Source organism: Argiope bruennichi, chromosome X2, assembly GCF_947563725.1.
Source record: "Argiope bruennichi chromosome X2, qqArgBrue1.1, whole genome shotgun sequence".
Taxonomy (NCBI): Eukaryota; Metazoa; Arthropoda; class Arachnida; order Araneae; family Araneidae; genus Argiope; species Argiope bruennichi.
This window is the reverse complement of record NC_079163.1, coordinates 42,731,793-42,754,343: the sequence shown is the minus strand read 5'-3', so window position 1 is coordinate 42,754,343 and position 22,551 is coordinate 42,731,793. Positions and strand designations below refer to the sequence as shown.

The 22,551-nt window shown below is 30.0% G+C and overlaps 1 protein-coding gene across 2 annotated transcripts in view; it reads left to right on the top strand.

Annotated features, from left to right (window-relative positions):
- The window catches only part of LOC129960487 (sodium- and chloride-dependent glycine transporter 1-like), a 71,698-nt gene extending 69,986 nt beyond the window's left edge, over nucleotides 1-1,712 (top strand). For both annotated transcript variants that reach the window (XM_056073956.1, XM_056073957.1), the window contains exon 14: nucleotides 825-1,712. The gene's annotated coding sequence lies outside the window, so the exon portion shown is untranslated. The remainder of the gene's footprint in view (nucleotides 1-824) is intronic.
- The last annotated feature ends 20,839 nt before the right edge of the window (nucleotides 1,713-22,551 follow it).

Below are 22,551 nucleotides of genomic sequence, written 5' to 3'. Positions count from 1 at the left end.
TAGAAACAAATTTATATATTCATGTTTGGTGGCTGTTCATTTTTAAATATTAATTTTTTCTTTTGCAACCATTAAGTCGTTTTCATGTATGTACAAAACTTGGAAATTTTAAATTGTGTAAGTGGATGGAGAAAGAGCTGGTAAATGGTGATTTTAAAATCCAAGTAGATTAGAAAATACAAAAAGAGAATAAAAATTAATAATAAAAATAGCAATAAGGCTTTATGCTTGGCATGTCGAGTTGTTTACAATGAAGGAATAAATAAAAAAAATTATCCTAATTACATGAAAAAATAATTTTCGATAAAAAAGTATAGTTTCTGTTTTGTTCAATATCATTGCTAATGTTTGAAGAACTGTTTATAACTCAACAACAATATCATTGAAAATATTAAACATAAATGATGTTCAATTATAATTTGAGCAATTTATTTGTACTCTTGAACTATCATTTTTGAATGAAATGTTAGTACCCCTCCCGTTGAACCAACTGCTCAGATTGTTTAATATGAAACGATTTGAGCTTTAAGTTATAATAAAAGGTTTTAAAAACATGTTTTTTTTTTTTTTTTTTTTTTTTATCTTATCAGTTTAAGAGGAATTTATGCGTGTGTCAGATTGCTTCATGGTTCAAGTATCTTGATATTGATTTGATTTTAAAACTTGGACAATGAATGATGGTGTAATTTTTGTTTCAATTTTTTTTTCTTTTTTTTTTTTTTTTTTTCTAACTGATATCAAAAGTATTTTGAATAATATGTATGTGATAGAATATGATGTGACATTGAATTTTTAATATACATTTTCTTTTGTTTATTTCACAGGTATGTCTTGTGATGTTATTGTGAGGGGCTATTATATTCTTCTGACTTGTTTCATCACCTTAGATTTTTAAGAAGGATTTTGAGTTAAAGATTTTTTAGATACTTCTATACTTACATTATCTCTGGTCACCTATATTGACTTTGGTTTGGTTCTTTATACATGCAGTTATGAAATTATTATTAAGGATGATTAATGCAAAAGCAACTTTAAAGCGAATTTAGTACTTGATATATCTTTATTTCGTATATAGTAAATTAATAAGAATTTAAAAGTAACATTAGCTGGTTTAGCAGCATGTGATATTTTTTTTTTTTTTTTTTTCTGAAATCTTTAGGTTTTTTTTATTTTTTTTTATTTCCATTGAACTGTGATATTTTATTTCCTGTTGTTATAAGCTTGGTTTGAAATAGTTTGGTAGTTAAATAATATTGCAATTAAATAACAGATTTTTGCTTTAAATCATTTTTAGTATATTGTCTTAGTAAGTTAAATTCAGCTTGCAAATCTAAGAATTTCTCTTAATTTCTTCCTTTTTTCTTTTTTTTTTTTAAATCAAAAGCTTCAGATTTCTATAAAATTCTTTTACCATGTCAAGCCTTTAACGGCAGATTAATAAGATTTTTTTACAATCAATTTTTATAAGCTTATATCTTACAAATTAATTATACTTAACTTTCTTTTTAGTAGTTTTTCTTGTGTAAAAATTATTATTTTCTGCCCTCTGCGTTCCTCTCTTATTGTTTCTGTTGTTAAATGTGAGATTTTATAAACAAGCTTATGCTACCTTCATTTTGTATATTTTCTTTTTATATTGCTAATTATTGTAAAATTAAATTTATTATTAAAGGGAAAAAAATTACAGAAGAATTTTATGAAAGAAGAATGAAAAATTTTCCAGTTTTACAAAACGAAAAATTTTTTCCCTCTTGCATTTCAGATATTTTTTTTTTTCATAGAATTTTTTAAAGTTTGAAATATTAGATAGATTGGATTTCATAATTGTTTTATGGTTTATACATTTTTTTAAAAAATCGCTCCTCTTTGTAATAAATATTATCTACTTTCACAACATAATACAGTACAAAAGTCTTGATTGAAAATTGTAATTTCCAAACTAACGTTCAACTCTGTTTTTATTGTGAGGTTTTTATCATTTTGAAGGAAATATCTTTTTTATTTTAAGTGATTTTTTTAAATTGTAATTTGTGTAACTGACTTTTTATTTAAATTCTTATTTCTAACTATTTATCTGTGATATTTTAAAATTTGGGAGCCTTGTGAAGAAAAATTACTGCATTTTATTTACACATATTGTCATATTTCCTCATGTTTTTCTTTTTAAAAAAAACATTAGAACTACATCCATATTTTTATTAATGAACCCTAGAATTAATTGTGACAAAATATATTTAAAGTCGAGATTGCTGCGTAATATTTGTTTATTCAAAGTTTTATTGCCTTTGATGAGATTTAAATTGAAATATTTTATCTACTGCATTATAGTATATTTTTAAATAAATTTGTTTAAAATTTCTGAAAATGTGTCGTTTATTTTTGAATACCTGGATAAAGTTTTGTATGCTTTTGTCATGCTATCTGTAGTAGTAATGTCAATGAAGAAAAGATGCCTTGCAGTTTTCCTTTCAGTTAGCAATGCAGTTCGATCTTAGTGATTACAAATCTATATAAATAAAACAAATGCCATTTCTTTTAATATTGTTGTCTATAGAAATCTAAACTATTCAGTGGATTTTCTAGGACTCTACTCACAAATACTGGTTACTGCGATGGTTTCATTACGATGAATTAAAATCTTTGTTTCCATTGTACATTGTAAGCAAACAACATACCGGCATATAATGTTTGTTTAATAAACTGAATTTAAAATAGACAAACCATAGAAAAGAGATATTTAAATAAGATTTCTTTTACCTTATTTTAATTCAAAGATGTCTCTTAATTGTTGGGAGATTTCCTACTATTAAAAATTAATCAAAACTTGACTATATGCTTCTAATAGTAGTTGGAGATTTAAATTCCTTATTGAAAATGGTTGCCTTTATGTTCCACGTTGTAGACGTTTATTTAAGTCGCCCTTCACAATTTTTAGCTAAATTTTATATTCCTTTTCAAAATTATTGTAATTTATTGGGAAAAAAAATCAACTTTTTGCTTTTTTAAAAAAAATAGTTTTCGGACAATTTATAATATGTGAGAAATACGCAGTTTTAAATTTCTTTGGCATAACCGGTTTTCTTTCATTGTACTATGTAATTCATTGTGCTATGCAATTCCTTCATTTTCTGTCTATATCTGATCGATCCAAATATATCACAGGAAAGAGTACCACTTTCAAGAAATGAGCATGCTTTACAAATGTTTCATTATTGCTGAATTTTGAAGTTAAACCTTAACTGCAAGAGCAATGAAATTTGTAAACTTTTATTGAAAAGAAGTCTTAAATTGAAACCTTCTAAACACTGAAAAAGTAGCCGAGTCTCCTTATATTGTTCATCAACAAGGGAAAAAGAAGTCAGGATGAAATAATAGTAGCAACAATGAAAACGATTTGAGTTTCATTTTAGCAGTGAAATATATTATAGTAAAAATACGCTTAAAATATTATTATTTTTTTTTTCAAAAATTAATCAAGAAAAGAGAAAAAAAAATTACACAAAAAAATGGCATCATTGAAATGATAATTTTTTTGAATTTTTAGGTGTAAATATTTTTTGTTATATTTTTCAAAATTTTCGTGGAAAAATGCATATTTAATTATATAAAATTTAAAATAGTATCTTCAAGGTGCACATTTCCACCTTCCAAACTATATATATGCCGAGTCTAACAGCTCTAGATCTAAAGCCTGTAGATCGCCAACATACACACACATTGACTTTGTTCTTAGTAGAGATAACACTAGGTATCAAATGGACTTGAAGCCCTTATGAATCGTTTGCATGTTTTTATAAGCGAAATCTCAATAGTGATAATATACCTAGTTCTGAAATATTAACTGGCTGTGGCTAGTGTGCGGTGTAATTAAAATGAAGCCAATAAAGCATATAACCTGGGCACCCTTACCAGGGGTCACACAGTCAAGGTTACTTTAATTAATGTTAATTTATTAAGAAGTTCCTTTCTGCTGCCAAAAGAGGTACAAAAGCAGACAAAACGAATATTATATTAATAATGTTATAATTATATGTGTGACACCGTACCTCTAATATTGCTTCTATTTACTATTTTGATTAAAAACTCGCCAAAGAGGTTTAAAAGAGAAATAGATTGAAATACAAATTGAGAAATTATTTTTACTTCTTTGTTTTATCTGTCCATAGAATAATGGTTATTTAATTAAATGTAAATAAAATTTAGCTTGCTTTTTAAAAGAAATCTTAATTAGTATAAAAAAGATCTCTTAAAGTACACCTTTATTTCAAGCAAGATATTTGCAAAGCTTTAGCAACTCATAGTTTGAAAAAATCATTTCAGTGAAATTAAAAATTTTTATCTGAAAATACTAGAATAATTAACAGTGGCATTAATTAGAATTAAGTAACAAACAAAGCATTTTGTATGAATCGTGCATTACAACTCAACTCCATATGGAATAATTCACTTCAGATTTATTTTTGTCGATGTAAATACGCATTGAAAATTTTTTATGTAAATATTCGCAATTAAAGTGTTTTCTCATATCACATCCATTGTAATCATTGAAGATTTTTTACAAACTGTCATCCGCGACTGAACTATGTATTATTTAAAACGAGGGAGAACGCAACTCGGGCGATTATTAACAAAATCGCTGTGATAATGGAACCGGTAAATAAGATTAAATTGATATTGGTATTTAATATTTTAAATGATAAAGCTGAAAAGTTATTTGAACTATATGAAAAAGTTAGAGTGATATGGTCCGAAATGGAAAATGTTGAAGTAGAATTTTCTAATGACATTGATTTAATGGGAAATTATCGCGATCAATGACTGCTCTGAAAAAGAAAGTCGATTTTATTTTTGCGACAAAAGAAGGAAATAGTAATACTTCGGGTGTATTAAATGAAACAAAACGAACTTTTGCCTTCCCAAGTTAGAAGGAAAATGTTTTGAAGGCGATATAAAGAATTGACTCGGATTTCTGGGGACAATTAAAAAAAATCACGATGGTGATAGTATTGATTCGGATGATAAATTTCGGTATCTTTTGCAAGCGACAGAAATTTGTTCATCAACAAGAGATTTAGTAGAAAGTTTACCGCCGTCGAGCGCAAATTTTAATAAAGCTATTGAACAATTGAAATCGCGTTTTGCTAAAGATGAGTTGTTGATCCAAATTTATGTTCGCGAACTTTTGAATCTAGTTTTAATGCAAGCAAAGGATGAAGACAATTTCACTTTACGTATCCTTTATGATAAATTAGAAATCAGTTAAGAGCATTTGAGACATTAGGAATGATATCTGAAAAATACGAAGCAATGCAGTACCTATTAGTAGAGTCAGCTCTTCCAGAAGATCTCATAAAAGAGTGGGGATGAACAGGTAGAAGAGTTGAAAATAAAAACAATCCGAATATTTGGGAAATTTGGTAGAATTTCTTCGATGGAAAGTCGAAAGAGATTATAACTTTCTCGATCCGGTTTTGCGAAGGATCAATTTTCTTTTCCATGTTTTTTGTAGAATGATCTTTGGAATTAGAGTAGTTGGACTCCTAAATCCTATTGAGTCTTATATTCGTTGAGCAACAGGTAATAGTGTTCGTTTAGTAATATTTTCTGAAATTTTAACAGCACTGTTACAAGAAAATTCTTGTATTGAACCTTTTTCTAACAATTTCAAGCAATTTCCTGTAGAGTCTTTTACTGAGGCATCGAAAACTGACTGCCGAATCTTTGTAATTGTATCCCCAGTAGGGCTGGGCGATGACCGAACTTCATCATAGCGATATATCATCCAACACACATCGATGTTTTTCGATATATTGTAGTTTCATTATTTATTTATAGCTCTTATAAGTTATAAATAGCATCTCTTAACATATTGACTGATCAGAACGACTCCAAATAAAAGAAAGTTTCAATTTATATAAAAAAAAAAAATATTCGTTTTCTTTTGAATAGAAAATAGTTGTGTTGAAAACCCTTTAATAAAGTGTGTCAATGTTAAATCAATGTCTGCATTTTACAATTTATAATGCGTTTTTTCAATATAATAATTTTTTTTATTTTACTCTTTTCACTGCTGTTTAAAAAAAAAACAAAAAAAAAAAAAAAAACTTCAATTTCTTTCATTCTTCACAGGGGAAAAAAGGAAAACTACATAATAATGCCATTAACAAGTAAAATAAGCAGTTTTAATAAATCATGAATTCAATATCTGATGTCTTGAAAAATTAATTTTGTACATATACATAATATTTGTACATAAATTTTTATTCTTATTTTAATAGTATTATTGGCAGATTTAATTCAAATATGAACTAGAATTTTAACAATAGGTATGTTATATAACTAAAATTAATCATTCAATTTACTATTTCAAAACTTAAAGAGAGACGAAAAATAGTAATTCCGAAATGAGTAAAACATTAATAACAAATATTATGGAGGATTAATTTATTTACGGACGAATGATGAAATGCATTAAAAATTTTAGAAACGGTCCTGATCATGTTCAAATAAAAGAAAAATATCCCATCATCATTAATATAAACTCAAAAAAATAACCAGCACTCAAGTACAATGCTGTGTTTCTGAATATTCAAATTCTAGCTAATTATCTTTTATTTCTAAGTATTCTGTCAACATTTTAGCATATTATAAAATCTGAAATGAAGTAAAAAAAAATGAAATATAAAAAATTAAAATGAAGGACGGGGAATGAAAAAAGGATTATATAAAAAACAGTTAAAAGGTTGAAAAATCACCTCTAAAATATCTTTGCATTAAAAACAGAAAAATGGCAATTTCACAAAAAATACCTTAAGTCAATCGAATGCAGAAATTTTTAAATCATTTCAAAATACTGTATTTGAAAATAAAAAAAGGAAAGAAAAGAAAACTTTTTTAATCTGCATGAAAATTTGAAAAAGGCGCAACATATAATCCAATCACATAAAGTGAAATAAATTAAAGTAATAAAATTTATCCATTAAAAATAATCCTTATCTTAAATTTTTAAAAATAATATATTTTAATAAAAATATATATATAATGAATTTGAAAAGAGCATTTTTTAAAGATATAAAACAAGAAAAATGATGCACTTTTAGAAATATAAAAGCGTATGAAAAGCATGCTGTTTAAAAAGAAAAGAAGACTTTCACTTCCAACACACACTTTCCAACGATATGGAAAGACACACACTTTCCAATGATATGCAAAAAAATGCATATCATTGCAAGTATTTTTATATATGAGAATATGACGGTATTTAGCAAAAATTAAGTACGAAGGTGAAAAACAATGAAGAGCAACAAAAATAAACACCAACCGGAAACTGAAACGAAATCGAAAATTAATTGCGAATATCAATTTATTGTATCGCGATTCATCGTGAACCATTATTCATAATCACGATACCGATATATTGATATTTTGGAAAACTAGCATCAAAAATTAACTTTTCAAAAATATTGATTTTTTTTCGATAAATCGAAAATTAGCATACCCGGATCGGGTGATGTGCTTCCACTAGACATATGTAATGAAATTTTAGCCTGGTACAAACATGTAAATCTGCTGAAAGATTGCAAAATTTCACGAAGTCTCATTTCAAATCCTTTTAAAGAGTGTCAGATAAGTTTTCACCGCTTCAGTGACGCCAATGAAGTCTCTTATGCCGCATGTATTTTCTTACGTGCTGAATATAATGGGAAAATTTCAGTTCAGTTAGTAGCAAGTAAATCAAGAGTGTCACCAACAAAAGAAATGACTATTCATCGATTAGAACTATTAGGAGCTCTCATATTATCCCGATTATATTACCAGGTGGCAGATGGACTTGAGGTAAAATTTAATGAAGTATACTTTTGGACTGACTTGACCGTGGTTTTAACTTGGACTAAGCGGGATGGTTCTTGGAGTACAATTTTAAGAAACAGGATCACAGAAATAAGAATTTCTGATTACTGGCATTTCGTGCCAGGTCATATGAATTCGGCAGACCTTCCTTCAAGAGGTTCTGATGCAAAGATCTTATTGAAGAGCAATTGAGGGAAGGTCCTGAATGGTTATCAAAGTCACCAGAATTCTGGCCTTTGAATGAGAAACAAATTATTGATGAAAATTTAGTTGAATCGGAGAAAAAGAAAACAATAATCAGTAGTGTGGAGCATGGGTCAGTTCATTTTACTGACAATTTACTTTATTTCTCGAAATATACGAAGATTTTAAGAATGCTGACTTGGATACTACGTTTGATTAAAAACTATCACCTTAAGGAAAAATTTAAGGAAATCGAACTAACCTATGAAAAAGTCCAATCAGTTGAAAACTGTTTGCTAAACTAATTCAAAAGGAAAGTTTTGCAGGAAGAAAAAGAGAAGCACTGAAAAATATGCGAACTTTCAAAGATGATTCCGACGTTATTAAAGTTAGAACTAAACTATTAAAGTTAGAACATACTGAGAGATGAATATGAGAATTTTAAGTGCCGAATATTGCTGCAGGGTAAGCATGAAATTATTCGTCGATTGATACAATAGAAATGTTGTGAGTTGCAGCATGCCGGACTTCGAACTCTCATTTCCAATTTGAGGGAAAATTGCTGGATCATTTCTGTCAGTAAAATAGCAAAACAAGTAAGCTCTCGTTGTATTACTTGTAAAAGATTTAGAGTCAAATCTACTGAGCCACCTTTAGCACCTCTTCGAATGAAAGAAATATAATAGAATGAAAGTTGCTGCAGCATTTGAAGTCACAGGGATTGATTTGGCAGACCCGTTGTATTTGAATTCCGGAGAAGAGACATGGATTGTCCCTTTTATCTGTGCTATTTATAGGGCTGTTCATCTTGAATTAGTCAATTCCTTGTTCACAGAAGCCTTTTTAATGGCTGTAAGAAGTTTTTTTTTGCTAGGAGGTGGAGTTAACATAATCTACCCTGATAACGGCACCAACTTTGTTGGTTCAAATAATGACTTGAAAAAGTTAGATTGGGAGAAGATCATGTCGTTTTCCACTATCAAGAAAATTAAATGGAATTTCAACCCTCCAACTATTGCATGATGAGGTGGATGGCGGGAGAGGATGATCCGCATGCTAAAACAAATGTTAAGGAGAATTTTGGGCAGAAAGAGTATTGACTATGAAGAATTGGAAATTCTTACCTGTAACTATGAAACTACAATAAATTCCAGGCTACTCACATATGTTGAAAATAATTCAGAAAGTCTAGAGCCACTAACACCTGCTTGTTTCTTGTAAAGCATTCCTAGTAGTGATACAACTGATTTACACGAAATCGACAGTAAAAGTCTAAAAAGAGGATTGCGTTTTATTCAAAAACTATGGCATGATTTAAGAATGAGATTTCGCAAAGAATACTTAGCAATGTTAATACATAAAGGTCACAATTGAGAGGAATCTTTGAATGTCGGAGATGTAATTCTCCTTAAAACTGATGGCAAACGCCTTCACTAGCCAGTGCCGGCCTTCTCTATGAAGGGGCCCAGTGCAAAAAACCATTTGGGGCGCTAAATTTTTGCAAAGTAAAAAAATTAAATAAATACGAACATTTATTGCCATTGCATGTTTATTTAATGCGTGATTTTGTTTTTACTATTAATTACGTCAGGAAAATTACAATTTTTTACCAATTTCTTTTTCAATACTTAGTATAGCAAGTGCATTTTAGCATTATGCACATATGCTTTACCGAAGATAACACTTTATTAATTTTAATTTTCTGAAAGAGCACTCAGCATTTATTATAGTAACTGGCAATGTAAAAAAAAGCTTTTACACAGTTAATACATTTAGAAATAAAACATTATAATTATTAATTAGTACATATTGCAATATGTGTTGAGCGTTATTTACATCCCTTTCATTCCAAATCAAATCCCGTATCAAAACAATTATTAGAATTAGGTTTCCATCTACATCGTTATTATAAAACATTACAAAGTTTTTGAAACATTTTTCTAATTTATGTTTTTCTAAAGTTTTTATATCGGAGATTAATTTTAAATACTTTTGTTTGAAAAACTTAATATAAATAAACATACGCAGATGCACGCATCAAAAATATTACATTAGATATAGAAAAAAAGAGATAGCTGATGATTTACAAGTCCATTTGAACCCAGTCTCAGCCTCGACTTCTGGGCGCCAAGCATGTCGCTCTGTCTTAACATGTCTGAGGGGGATTTCCTTACTCATAAATGAACTCCCTCCCCCTCTTTTTTTATAGGTATCCTGCGATCGTTGCGTAATAAAGGCGTCAGTCGACGCTAAGCCAGCCATATGAAACAAGCTTGTAGACTTTCAGTATGTGTAACTTTATTATTGTTCAGAACACTATTTTAATTCTTAATCGCGGTGGAGCCCCCCTCATTCGCCGGGCTCCGGTGCATAGCACCGTCGCCCCCCCCCAGATGCCTGGCCCTGTCACTAGCCTTTGGAAATTGTAAATGAAGTCCTCTCTGGAGCAGATGGACATTCTAGAGTCGCCAAAGTAAAAGCAGCTCATGGGGGAAAATTAAGACCATTCCAGAGACATTATTCCTTGAAAATCAGTAATTCTGAAAAATTACCATTGATTGCTCTGCAAAAGGATAAAAATATAAATACTAAACTTCCTGAAAATACAGTTGTTTCAGATCAAGATTCCAATGAAGATGGCGATTATATAACCAAAGTTCCTAATGTCACTAAATCCGGTCGACGTATTAAAATTCCCTATAGACTCAATTTATAACTTTTATTATAATTTCAAGTACTCCATAAAATTGCAAGGTGGGATATTATGTATACATCGTACCAGTTACAACTGAATTCCATATGGAATAATTCACTTCAGATTTGTTTTTGCTATGTAAAATTCGCTTTCAAAATTTTTATGTAAATATTCACAATTAAAGGGTTCTCTCATATAACATCCATAGTAATCATTGAAGATTTTTTACACATTTCTGTAATTAAAAATTCTAATTCAAAACTATTTACCAGCTATGAAAATTTCTGATGTACTTCAGATCTTTTTCCAAAATATATTTTATATGTGTATAATTTTAACTTTTTGTTTCAATTTGTGTCCGGGGTCAAATTGAGTGCACTTGATTGCGAAGCGATCATTTAGTTGAAACTTTTTAGCTTGCTTGCGAAGCAGATCACACATTTCCAAATAATTCAATTCCTTCTTTAATTTAGAAATGTCGAATTGGATGATGTTCCTTTTTTAAAGCAGCCAGTATATGTCATCATCGTTGCACCAGAACACGAAGTAATTGAAACTTGAAAGTTTTCATTTGAGTCATATCCATCAAAAACATGCACTAACGTAATCAGTGCAGTAAATCATCCACAGCAAGAATCTGCTCTTATGAAAATTTTATCGTCTTTAAAAAATACACGTCTAACATCTACAACTTTTTCAACAATTTGGCGGGATTTGCTAGGGGTATTCACGAGAAAGGCCGAGCCCCCCAAAATATGGGGAAAGCACCCAGCCCATGGATTTCACATATTAATGTGGACCAACATTAATATGTGAAATATATTTATTAAGACTACAAGGACGAAACATTACCAAACTAACATAAAATTCATAAAAAGATACATGAGCGTAAGCAATACGTCTTACCGTCTCACCGTCAAGCTCTCGTCTACCAATTATAGCGGGAAAGCATCATGTGATCAATGACACAACATGGCGCCATACAGGATATGAGAACTGTTATAAGCCCCCCCCCCATATTTATAGATACTTATATATAATAATTAAATTTTCCCAGAAAAAGTTATTTAAAAAAATTGGTAAAAAATAACACTGAAGTAAAATGTATATTATTTTAATATATTTCTCATGACTAATCCAGCGATTTTAAAAGCAGATTATAAATAGACAGCGCGATTTTATGCAAGGAAAGATATTTACAAAGTATGCTATGAATGAGTAAAAAAAAAATATAATTTTCGCTGCTCCATTGAATACTAAGGTAGCACAATATGCAGTATGATATGGTACAATATTCTTAAATATTATTCAATATTGTACGATACTGAGTGGTATTATTCTATATTATACAATATATGTGCACTACTGGGTATATTTACAGACTATTTAAAAATTTTATTGTGGATATGAATAGAGCAAACTGAATATTGATAAATTTAATGGAAATAGTGAATTAATAATAAGTATTATAAAACAAAGTACTAATACGTATTAACACTAATAAGCATTATTTAAAAAAAAAGATGTTAGAACTGAAAATCAACTTCGTGTACGCAAGCTCTTCGCTTTCAGTGTTGTCGAAAGCTGGATAACAAAACTGTACTGAAAATGATGATAAAAGTGGATGGAGGATTCTGAGAATGCCATTATTTGTATTGCGTCCTTCCATTTTATAGCCCCATGAAATTTAGAGTTGGTTTTTCCTTGCTTCAGCAAAAGCGTTTTATTTTCTAGAAGATGTATTAGTGAAATAAAATTTAAAAAGTATAATATTATTGCAGCAAAATAAAAATATATATATATAAGTAGTATACAGAAATATATAGTCATCTTTTGACATATGCCTACATATTATATTTGGCTAAATCTACAAAAATCATGCATGCATTTAAAATGTAGTATATTGCATTTATTAATGATAATAATCTATAAAATTCTTATTTTTGGTTCGCAGATTATCTTTTTCTTAAATATCCTCTCAATAAGGAATTATAATAATTCATAATTATAAGTATAATAGTAGAGACCTAAAGAACAAAGTAAATTTTTTTAAAATGATTAATGGTGACAAAATGACTGGTGACGTGCGGCTATGCGCTTACGCAAATTGTTTGCTTTCTAAGTTCGAGACTTTGATTAAGATTCAATTTGAAAAGACGAATAAACTCTGTACGGACCGCTTCACACCAAAATGATGCATTTCATGTTTCTACTGGTGGTTATCAAAATAATGGAAATACCTGTGAATAAAAGTGACATTTTTGAATGCGCTTCGTAAGCATCAAAATATAATAATAGACACCAGTTTTTTTGTTTGTTTTTTTTATAAATAGCAATGTATATATTTTGGTAGTATGTGTTAAATTTATTGAAGCTCTGTAATTCTTAGATTTTTTTCAAAAGCGTAAAATGTCGGACCTCTCAGATTTTCAAAGAGATCAAATTGTATGAGCCCGTCTAGCTGGAGTGAGTGTGACCGAAACATCCCAACTTTTAGATGTTTCTAGAGGTGCGGTGTCTAAAGTCATTACAGCATACACACAGCGAGGCAAGACAAGGAGGCAAAATAGTGGACAGAAAGAGAAGCTCAGTGAAAGATATTGACGAGTATTGAAGCGGATTGTAATGTCTAAATTGCGAACAACTGCAGCAAAAGTGACCGCAGAGCTCAATACTTATCTGGATTCACCAGTGTCAGTGATTACAGTTAGAAGGCACCTTCATAAACAGAACATTTATAGTAGAACAGTAATTTCCAAGCCACTTGTCACAGATGTTAATGGTAAACGTCGTCTACAGTGGTGTCACACTCACAAAACCTGGTCGATTGATAAGTGAAAATAAGTAATAAGGTCTGACGAATCGTGTTTCGCACTTTTCCCTATAACAGGACGGGTACACGTTTGGAGGACACCTGCACAACTGTATGATAGTGATTTTCTTCTTCCAACTGTCATACATGGAGGTGGAGCTGTCATGATATGGACAGTCATGGTCGTGGTTTTCTGCTGAATCAATCGTAACCCTAAAAGGAAGGATCACTGGGGAGTAGTATAGAGAAGTTTTATCTGACCAGGTCTATCCTATGATGCAAACTTTGTTTCCTGCAATAGATGGAATTTTCCAGGATGATAATGCACCTATCAATACAGCGAGACATGGTTTGATGAACAGCGAGATACTTCAATCATGGTTTGATGAACACTAGGATGTAGTTAAACATCTACGTTGGCTCGCACAGCCGCTCGACCTCAATATAATTTAACTGTTATGGTATATTTTAGAGCGTTCAATACGGAATCGATATCCTCCACCGGCATCTCTCCCAGAACTTTCACAACATCTCCCGGAAGAATGGTACAATATTCCTCTAAACACTATTCAACATTTGTATGAATCGATTCCTAGGCGAATCCAAGCTGTATTACATGACAAAGGTGGTCCTACACCATAGTAATGAAGGATTATTTTTAAATCTAAGGTGTTTCCATTATTTTGATAACCACCTGTACGTCTTTTAGGGTTGCTCTTTATTAGATTTCACCAACAATAAACGGAAATAGCCCTAGTGTTGCTTCAAACGGGACGTTAATATAACCAAACCAAACTAACAATAAACGGTAAATTTATTCTCTTAACTGTGGGTAAGTCAAAAGAATTTTTAACGTTTCGCTTTCAAAAGAAAAAGGGAAAATTATCGAATGGATGTTTGCTCAACGCAGCATTTTCAGTATTCAATAATAAAAATTTGAGAAATACTGATTCAAAAAAAAAGAAAAAGAAAGAAAGAAAAAGAAACCGTCACACAATATTTATAATCATATATAAAAGAAAATTTCGTCCAAAAAATTTAAATTGTCTCCATCAGTTATTCTTTGTTTAAAAATGCAATGCACTTCCGAGCATCGGGTTCGCGACTATCTGGCCTAGTTTTCTTTTATCGCAATTAAATTAGGAAGGCAAGGTGTCTATTAAGTCATCTATTAAGAAATTTTTCAAAATCTTATAACTGAAAGTTTTGACTCTTATCTTAGGGTTACCTTTTCATATCTCTGTAATTATTTATCAATGAAGAATAAAATGAATTTGAGCCATTTTTTCTTTAATTAGGCCTACGATTTACGTTAATGTTGTGTTTATGTTTCCTGCATTTAAGTTGGCTAATACAGAGTTTAGGTTAAAATGTGAACAATTTATATCCTTTAACTTACTTTTTGTCTAATAAATTCTTGAAACTTGCTGTGTAGTATATAAACATATATAAACTACCAGTACAGAGCCTTCTATTTTAACACGACACGTTATCGGCAACTGCTTCTATGATTCACCGGGCCGTGGCTGCCTTAATATTGAGAAAAATGGAGGGGTGAAGTGAGAAAATACATATTATAATAGTAAGTTTTGATATAAAAACTTTGTCTTCTGGTATTGATGGGCAAAGAAATGAATTCATCGAACACCGGCCTGCCCTTCCGCCACATTAGGCCTGCTACTCGGGAGTGTACTATATTTAGATATATTTACCCAATTTCCCTGAAGATAAATACTGTAATACTAGAAAGAAAATTACATTTGCATGAATGAAGAAAAGTTTGTACAATGTACAAAAGTACAATGAAGAAAAGTTTGTACAATGTACAAAAGTACAATGAAGAAAAGTTTGATAAATTGTTTCCAAAAAAGCCCCATTCAACTGCACGAATGCATTAGGACCTATCATATTTTACAATAAACGGAACCATTTTGCCCTTTTGGGGTTTAGTTTAGTTATATTAACGTCCCGATGTAAAGCAATTTTGGGACGGACCTCGTAATTTTGAATCGAGGTCAGATGACGAGGACGACACCTGAGCTGGCACCCCACTCTCCACATCACACCAGCGGTAGGACGTTTGGTCCTGACGGAATTAACGGGCAACAAACCCCTTTACACGACGGTTCTGCCGTCGAATTGGGTCTATATATAAATTACGCTATATATATATATATATATATATATATATATATATATATATATATATATATATATATATATATATATATATATATATATATATATATATATATATATATATATATATATATATATATATATATATATATATATATATATATATATATATATATATATATATATATTGGTTGAAGCAGCAGGTTTGACAAGCAGTGAAGAGACTTTGTATTTATAATTTCGCTTTATTCTCTCGCGGGAAGCTGGCATGATTTATTTACAAGAAGGCGCAGCGAGACACAAAAGCAGAAGTAGAAAAGGAAGGGGCGAAACAAAGGATCACTAGTCTTATATAACATGGGATTTCTGGCCATGCGCCAGTTCAATACACGTGTTGACCTTTGTGAAGGGCAACAGAAGTATCACTTTCATTTGATACGTAGAATTGATTGCGCAGTACTTTTCACACAGCCCCACACGTGGAATGAGATCAAGAAACAAGAGAATATTTTACTATGGGCTAAATTAAGATAAAGTTTTGGAAACCAATCCGGATTAAATTAAGAGTTAAAATATCATCACACACACACACACACACATAAAAAATATTTAACTCTATTAAATATTTATTAAATATTTCACTCTAATTTCTTAAATATAAAAAAAAATTAAATGTTTAAAAAATTGCTGAAATATGCAAATAACGCATGTTATCGTAACTGAATGTGAAAATCTAAAATTTAACCATCAGATTCTATTTCTATGATATGTTTCCCGAGTCCAATTTGAAATAGTTCTGATTAAAAAAACAAAATTATGTAATTTGAAGCTAATTTTATGAACTGTGTAGGTAATTATGTCTTACAAAATGTATACAACCAGAATAATAATGTATTTACACATAAAGAAAAATTTTCTACAAATTTTCACACCACTTTTAAAACCAATTCAGGCAAAGGGCTTTCAACTAGAAGATAATGATATGGTGAAAGACTATCTTTAGAGCCCTCCTCCTCTACAGAAAGTAGTGCCCTTCTGTTGAATAAAGTGTGCCTCTCTCCATCGGGCAGTTTGAAATAGTTCTGATCAAAAAAACAAAATTATGTAATTTGAAGCTAATTTTATGAACTGTGTAGGTAATTATTTCTTACAAAATGTATACAACCAGAATAATAATGTATTTACACATAAAGAAAAATTTTCTACAAATTTTCACACCACTTTTAAAACCAGTTCAGGCAAAGGGCTTTCAACTAGAAGATAATGATATGGTGAAAGACTATCTTTAGAGCCCTCCTCCTCTACAGAAAGTAGTGCCCTTCTGTTGAATAAATTGTGCCTCTCTCCATCGGGCAGATGATGATTCTTTGACGGACGTATTCTGACATCGATCCTGCTGCCTACTACTGACATCGCCTCACCACCTTTCGAAGCTTGTAGCTGGAAGTCCCACCACACGATGCTACTAACTATCAGGTGTCCAGCATTGAAAAATATATAATACAACTTGGGGCGCCGGCTTTACCTAAATCAGTCAGTGGCGGTTTTTCGCACAAGTTGTAGAGACGGTCGTCTCCTGCTCAAGATCTATAGAGGCCTCAAAAATCTATTTCTACATATATCGTAGTGCAAAACCGAGGGCAAATTTTCTTGTTCACAGTCTCTCTTCTGTCTGGTTTTTAGAATCCCCCTCCTTTTACCTTTTCTTTAATATATATATAAAAAAATGAATCAGTAAAAAGCCAAATGAAACACTGGGAGAAATAAGCACAGACGGAAAATTCGGATTTAAAAAAAAAAAAAAAAAAAAAAAACGGATCATTAAATAATTTGAAAATTTGTGGTATTTAGGGAGTTTATAAGATATAAATATGACAAAACGAACCTGCTATTATTAAATCAGAATTCTATATATTTAAAATAATAAGGAAAAAATTAACTAGTCACTCGGCCTCGACCTATGATTCGATGTCGTCAATTTTTATTTACATAAAAGCTCATGATATTTAGATACACCTCCCTTATCACTCATTTCGAAAGGTACTGCAAAAAAAAATTATAATGCCCCAGACCGATAACGTCAGTTTTATTCGCAATTTCGCAAGCTTAGCTGCTCAGCTCTATGTTTAGTGGAAGAATGCTTTAAAATATTACATTCATTTACTCTTACAAAATGCAGTTGATCGAACGTGGTTAAATTAATACTACTAATAAGAGGGGTGAGCAGCTGGTGGCCGAAGGCGGCTTGCATCTTTAAGGCTAAAAATATAAAACGAATATTTTTCAGTCTCTTATTTATCCATTGAAAGGGATTAATTTTGACTAGTAAGCATTTGCATCAATCCTTGGATTCGGGTGCTATAGTGCGATTTTTCTTTTTCGCTAGAATTAGAGTTCTTGACGTTGAGGGGATTGGGTTTTTTCCCCTCAAAAAATTGTCAATTTCTCTCAAACCGAGTACTTCTCTTTTCAATAACGTCAGATCATTTAAATTAATGAAAATATTATTGTAACATTTTTTTTTCTAAATTAGTGGAAGTATTTTAAATGCAGTAGATTGCAAATAGAAATTAAATATTTAAGTTAGAATTCTTTGATTGATTTTTGCTTAATTTTCCCCAAATTGAAATCTAGCGGAAAACCATGACGAATTTGTGACGCAAGCTTCTCCCAATTAACACATTGACTGCCGCATGACGCGCCAGTGCGTTACAGATAATATGTAATTGTACAAACCATCTATGTTATTAGATGAACCCTTCTCTACTACAGTCAAGAGATAGCAAAGAAGGGGTCATCTAACTAGATAGAGGACCCGAATATTGGGTGTGAGTCGTGGCAGCGAAAGTGTTAAAAGCAAGAATGTGATATTTTGGTATTTTGATGCCTTTGAATGTTTGTTTTTTATGCTTGTAAAATTTTACTCTCGTTTTTTTATATATATATTTCTTTCACTGTCGTAACAAAGGTATAAATATAATGCAACTCATATACCCTTTTTTACCTCCCTTTAAAATTTAATTTAATTTGTAATTTGGCATTAATGTTTCTATTATTTTCTTTCAAAACTTTTTATTTATCTTTCTTTATCAGAAAATATGCCAAAATATAGAACATACCATTCAATCTTTGCGTTTTAAAAAGTTGACAATGTTTTTTTCACTTCGAAAGTGCAGAAAAAATCTAACGTTTTCTTTGAATAATTCTATGTTTATAATAAAATTTATTATGATCCATAAAAAATTAAGTGATTTATGAACTCGGGCTCATTTTTGCTTACTCGTTTAATGAAGTATACAAAGAGAGAAAATATTGTAATCATAGAAATATTCGAACTCGAGATTTTGATAAATCTCAACATTTTAGACTTCCCTGTATCCGTAAAGCACAATTTGGGAATTATGTCTATCTGTACGTCTGTGATCACAACAGTAGTAAAATGTCTTGAGCAAGACAGATTCAATTGAGTGTGTGATCTTTAACTCAAAGATGTAGATTGCTATCAAATTTTGAATGAAATCCATTGACATGAAGTATATCTGTTTGGCTGTCCTAGTACAAGTGAACATGGTAACTACAAAACATGAATATCTACATGAATAAAATTTGGTACACAAATATATCGTCTAAAGTGTAGATACTTATTGAATTTTGAATTAAATCCGTCAAAGAGTTGACTATCTTTTGGTTTATGCTTTTGCTTAACCTTAAAAAAACACAAAGACTTAGATAAATGAAATTTGGTATATAATCTTGATATTAAAATTGGAGTTCTGTGTTAAATTTCAATTTCAGTTGGTTGAAAGAAAGGCATTCACAATACATATTTGGTTTTCTCCACTATACTATAAAGCACAAAACTCATATTTGCGGGTGTCTAAAAGTAAAAAAATTGAGCATAGCTTTACCCAAAGTGTAGAATTTTATGAGGGGGCGGGATGACATCTTTATTAGAGAGTATATTAGAAAGCTTCGGGAAAACTACTCTCGCTGTATAAATTGAATAAGGTTTCTTTAAAAAAAAACTTAAATAGATGAAAACAAAAATGATATATTTATCAAGAATATTTTTTTTTAATTTTTGTTCTTATTTAATATAAAATTCAAATACTTGAATATTGTTACGTCCATCCGGAATTGCCTTCAAATTATATAACGGCATTATAAAATAAGCATGAAGATAAAATTATTTGAGTTTTTAATAAACTCAAATAAGTTTAATTAATGTTACTTTCTTGTCATCAATAGAGCTTACTAAGGAGGGGTCTTAAAATATTTCAAATCCTTTGACTTCATATTGTCATAATCCGCCACTGAAGTCAGTAAGCTATTTTGTTTGCTTAAGCGTAGAATGCTGAATGATTAAAAAAATCATGGTTTTATTTTTTAAATATTGTCATTATTTTTAAATACTTCATATAATAAATCGAAGGGTGCTGAGAAATTCATTTACCTAAACAACAGTTATTTTTACTAATTTTTTTATGAATTTATTTCTTTTAATAATAAAAGCAAATATGTGCGTGTCTATTGGTGCTCTACAGAACAGATTGTTCGACCCAGAACTACAAAATTTGACACAAACACATTTTGAATAGTGGGAATGTGCACATCTGAGCAATTATTTGGACATTAAAATTAAAATTCTAGCGAAATTTTGAGTTTTCTTCGAGAACTTTCGAAATTTTTATAATTCAAAAGTCATTTTTATACCGTCTTAAAATTAAAAAAAATTTCCTTTTCAATGATACCAATTTAAATGCCATACAGTTTTCCTCTACTTTTTAAAATTTTTAGTTTTTTATGTTTATTTTATAAATTATTTGTAATTATTGTTATAAAATTCATATCGTTTTCATTATTGCTTCAAATATTTTAACTCAGGTTTTTCTTGTATTGCTAATAATAAATGTATAAAATTTTGGTTTAGTTTTTGAGTATTTTTAAAGCAGGCTTGTAATGAGATCCCTGAAACCTCTCTTATTTTCTGATAATTATAATTAAGGTATAATTTCTGAAATAAGCAGTGATGAAATATTTTTACAGTTTATCCATTTTTAAGTTCTAATTCTTTCCTTTAATATACTTCGGATATATGAAAATATATTATCGCTCTTTTAGCTTAAAATTTTGCTTTCTTATTTTAGTGGATTAATTTTTTTAAAACTGAAATCAGTAAACAAAATCCATATAATATATTAAGTAAATTATGAAACACAGTCGGTAGTAGACTCGAAACTTCACAGCTAAATATCTGTATGTTTTTTACGATCATGTTTCGATACAGCAAATATGTTATTGGATTAGGGGAATTTTAACCAATTTTTTAAAATTAAATCTTCCTTTTCAATTAAATTTTAGATAATATGCAGATGACATAGAGAAAGAAAGGCACATACCACAAAGAACAGAAAAGTGTAAAACTTATTAAATTTGAAATTTCAAAACTTTTTGTTGAAGGAGCCATTAAGATGAAGTTGCAAATAAAAATGATTGAAATTTTTCTCAACTGATTATCCCAGCAAATCAGCTGGTCGTCGAAGGCAGGTTTGATGAAATATTTGCTATTAAATATTATGCAGTAATTAAATGATACATTAAATAAACTTATCTTTTTGTCTATAAAATCTTATTAAATGAATCATGTAGTTAAACAGATATGTATCAACTTCCCAATGAAGAATTCGACTTCAAACAATTATGCAAAGGATATAATTTTTAAAAAATACAAACAGACCAAAATCTGTTACTCTTTTTTCTTCGTCCTACTAAGGCTAAGAAAAAAGGATTCAATTATAATATATTTGAACTTCAGAGGGGGTAAAAAAGACTTTCTTGATGCGCTGAAATGAAAACATTTCATTAATAATGCGTGTACGTGCATGCTGCAAAAAATGAGAAAAAAGTTAAGCGGTTTTTAATGTCTGATTAAAAACCGCTTAGTTTATGTGTATGTGAGTATGTCCATTTCAAAACACAGTTACGATGTTTTATTTAAGGATTTCGCTTTTTAAAAAGGGATTTTTTTCATTCACACTTTTTTTAAGTTTGAACATTTTCTGATGTTAATATACCACATGATCACACAAGAGCACCTTCGAATTCTTTAAGAGCATTTGATATTTATTTTTTATTGAAGAACTCACAAGCAGTATTGCAACATTATGAACTTTCTGTTAACTTTTAATCCATTCGTCAAATAATGGTAATTTTAAACCTTTTAATTTAACTTCGCATGTTTCATATTTTTAACGACAGAGTTTTGTAATCGTTTCTTTCACTCATTTCCCTAGACACTAGATAACAATGCACAATTTTAACATTTTAAGAACTTAATTATCAGTTCATCCATCGATTTGATTCCTTATTCATGTCTCCAGTTGGCATTGATTTTGAGAAAAGGTGGACAATATTGACACGAGTCCATATTATTTACAGTTATGATTTTGTTATTCTTTTTATTTATGATTTTGAGAATTACAAATTTAGGACTCAAAAGTAGAAAATAATTAAAATGAAAAAAATATATATACTTTTTAGTATATTAATAAATGCATGTTCCTAAAAACAGTTTTTCTTAAATTTATTATTCATCCAAGCCATTTGAAAAGTTCTTTTACAACTTCCGTCATTGTGATTGCGAAAAATTACTACGGAAGCTGATCGCCTGGTGGTACTGAGTTAATAATGTTTGTTATATTGACTTCCCGAACAAGTTTTGCCGACACGAATTTGTAGCTCTTATTTTGTTGGTCGCCATGGTAATAAACAAGAAATAATAAACCTTCATTTGGAAAAAAAAAAAAAATTAGCAAGTTTTGTATTCAATTGTATTGATAATGTATGTCTCCCAAACTTCAATATTTCAGTT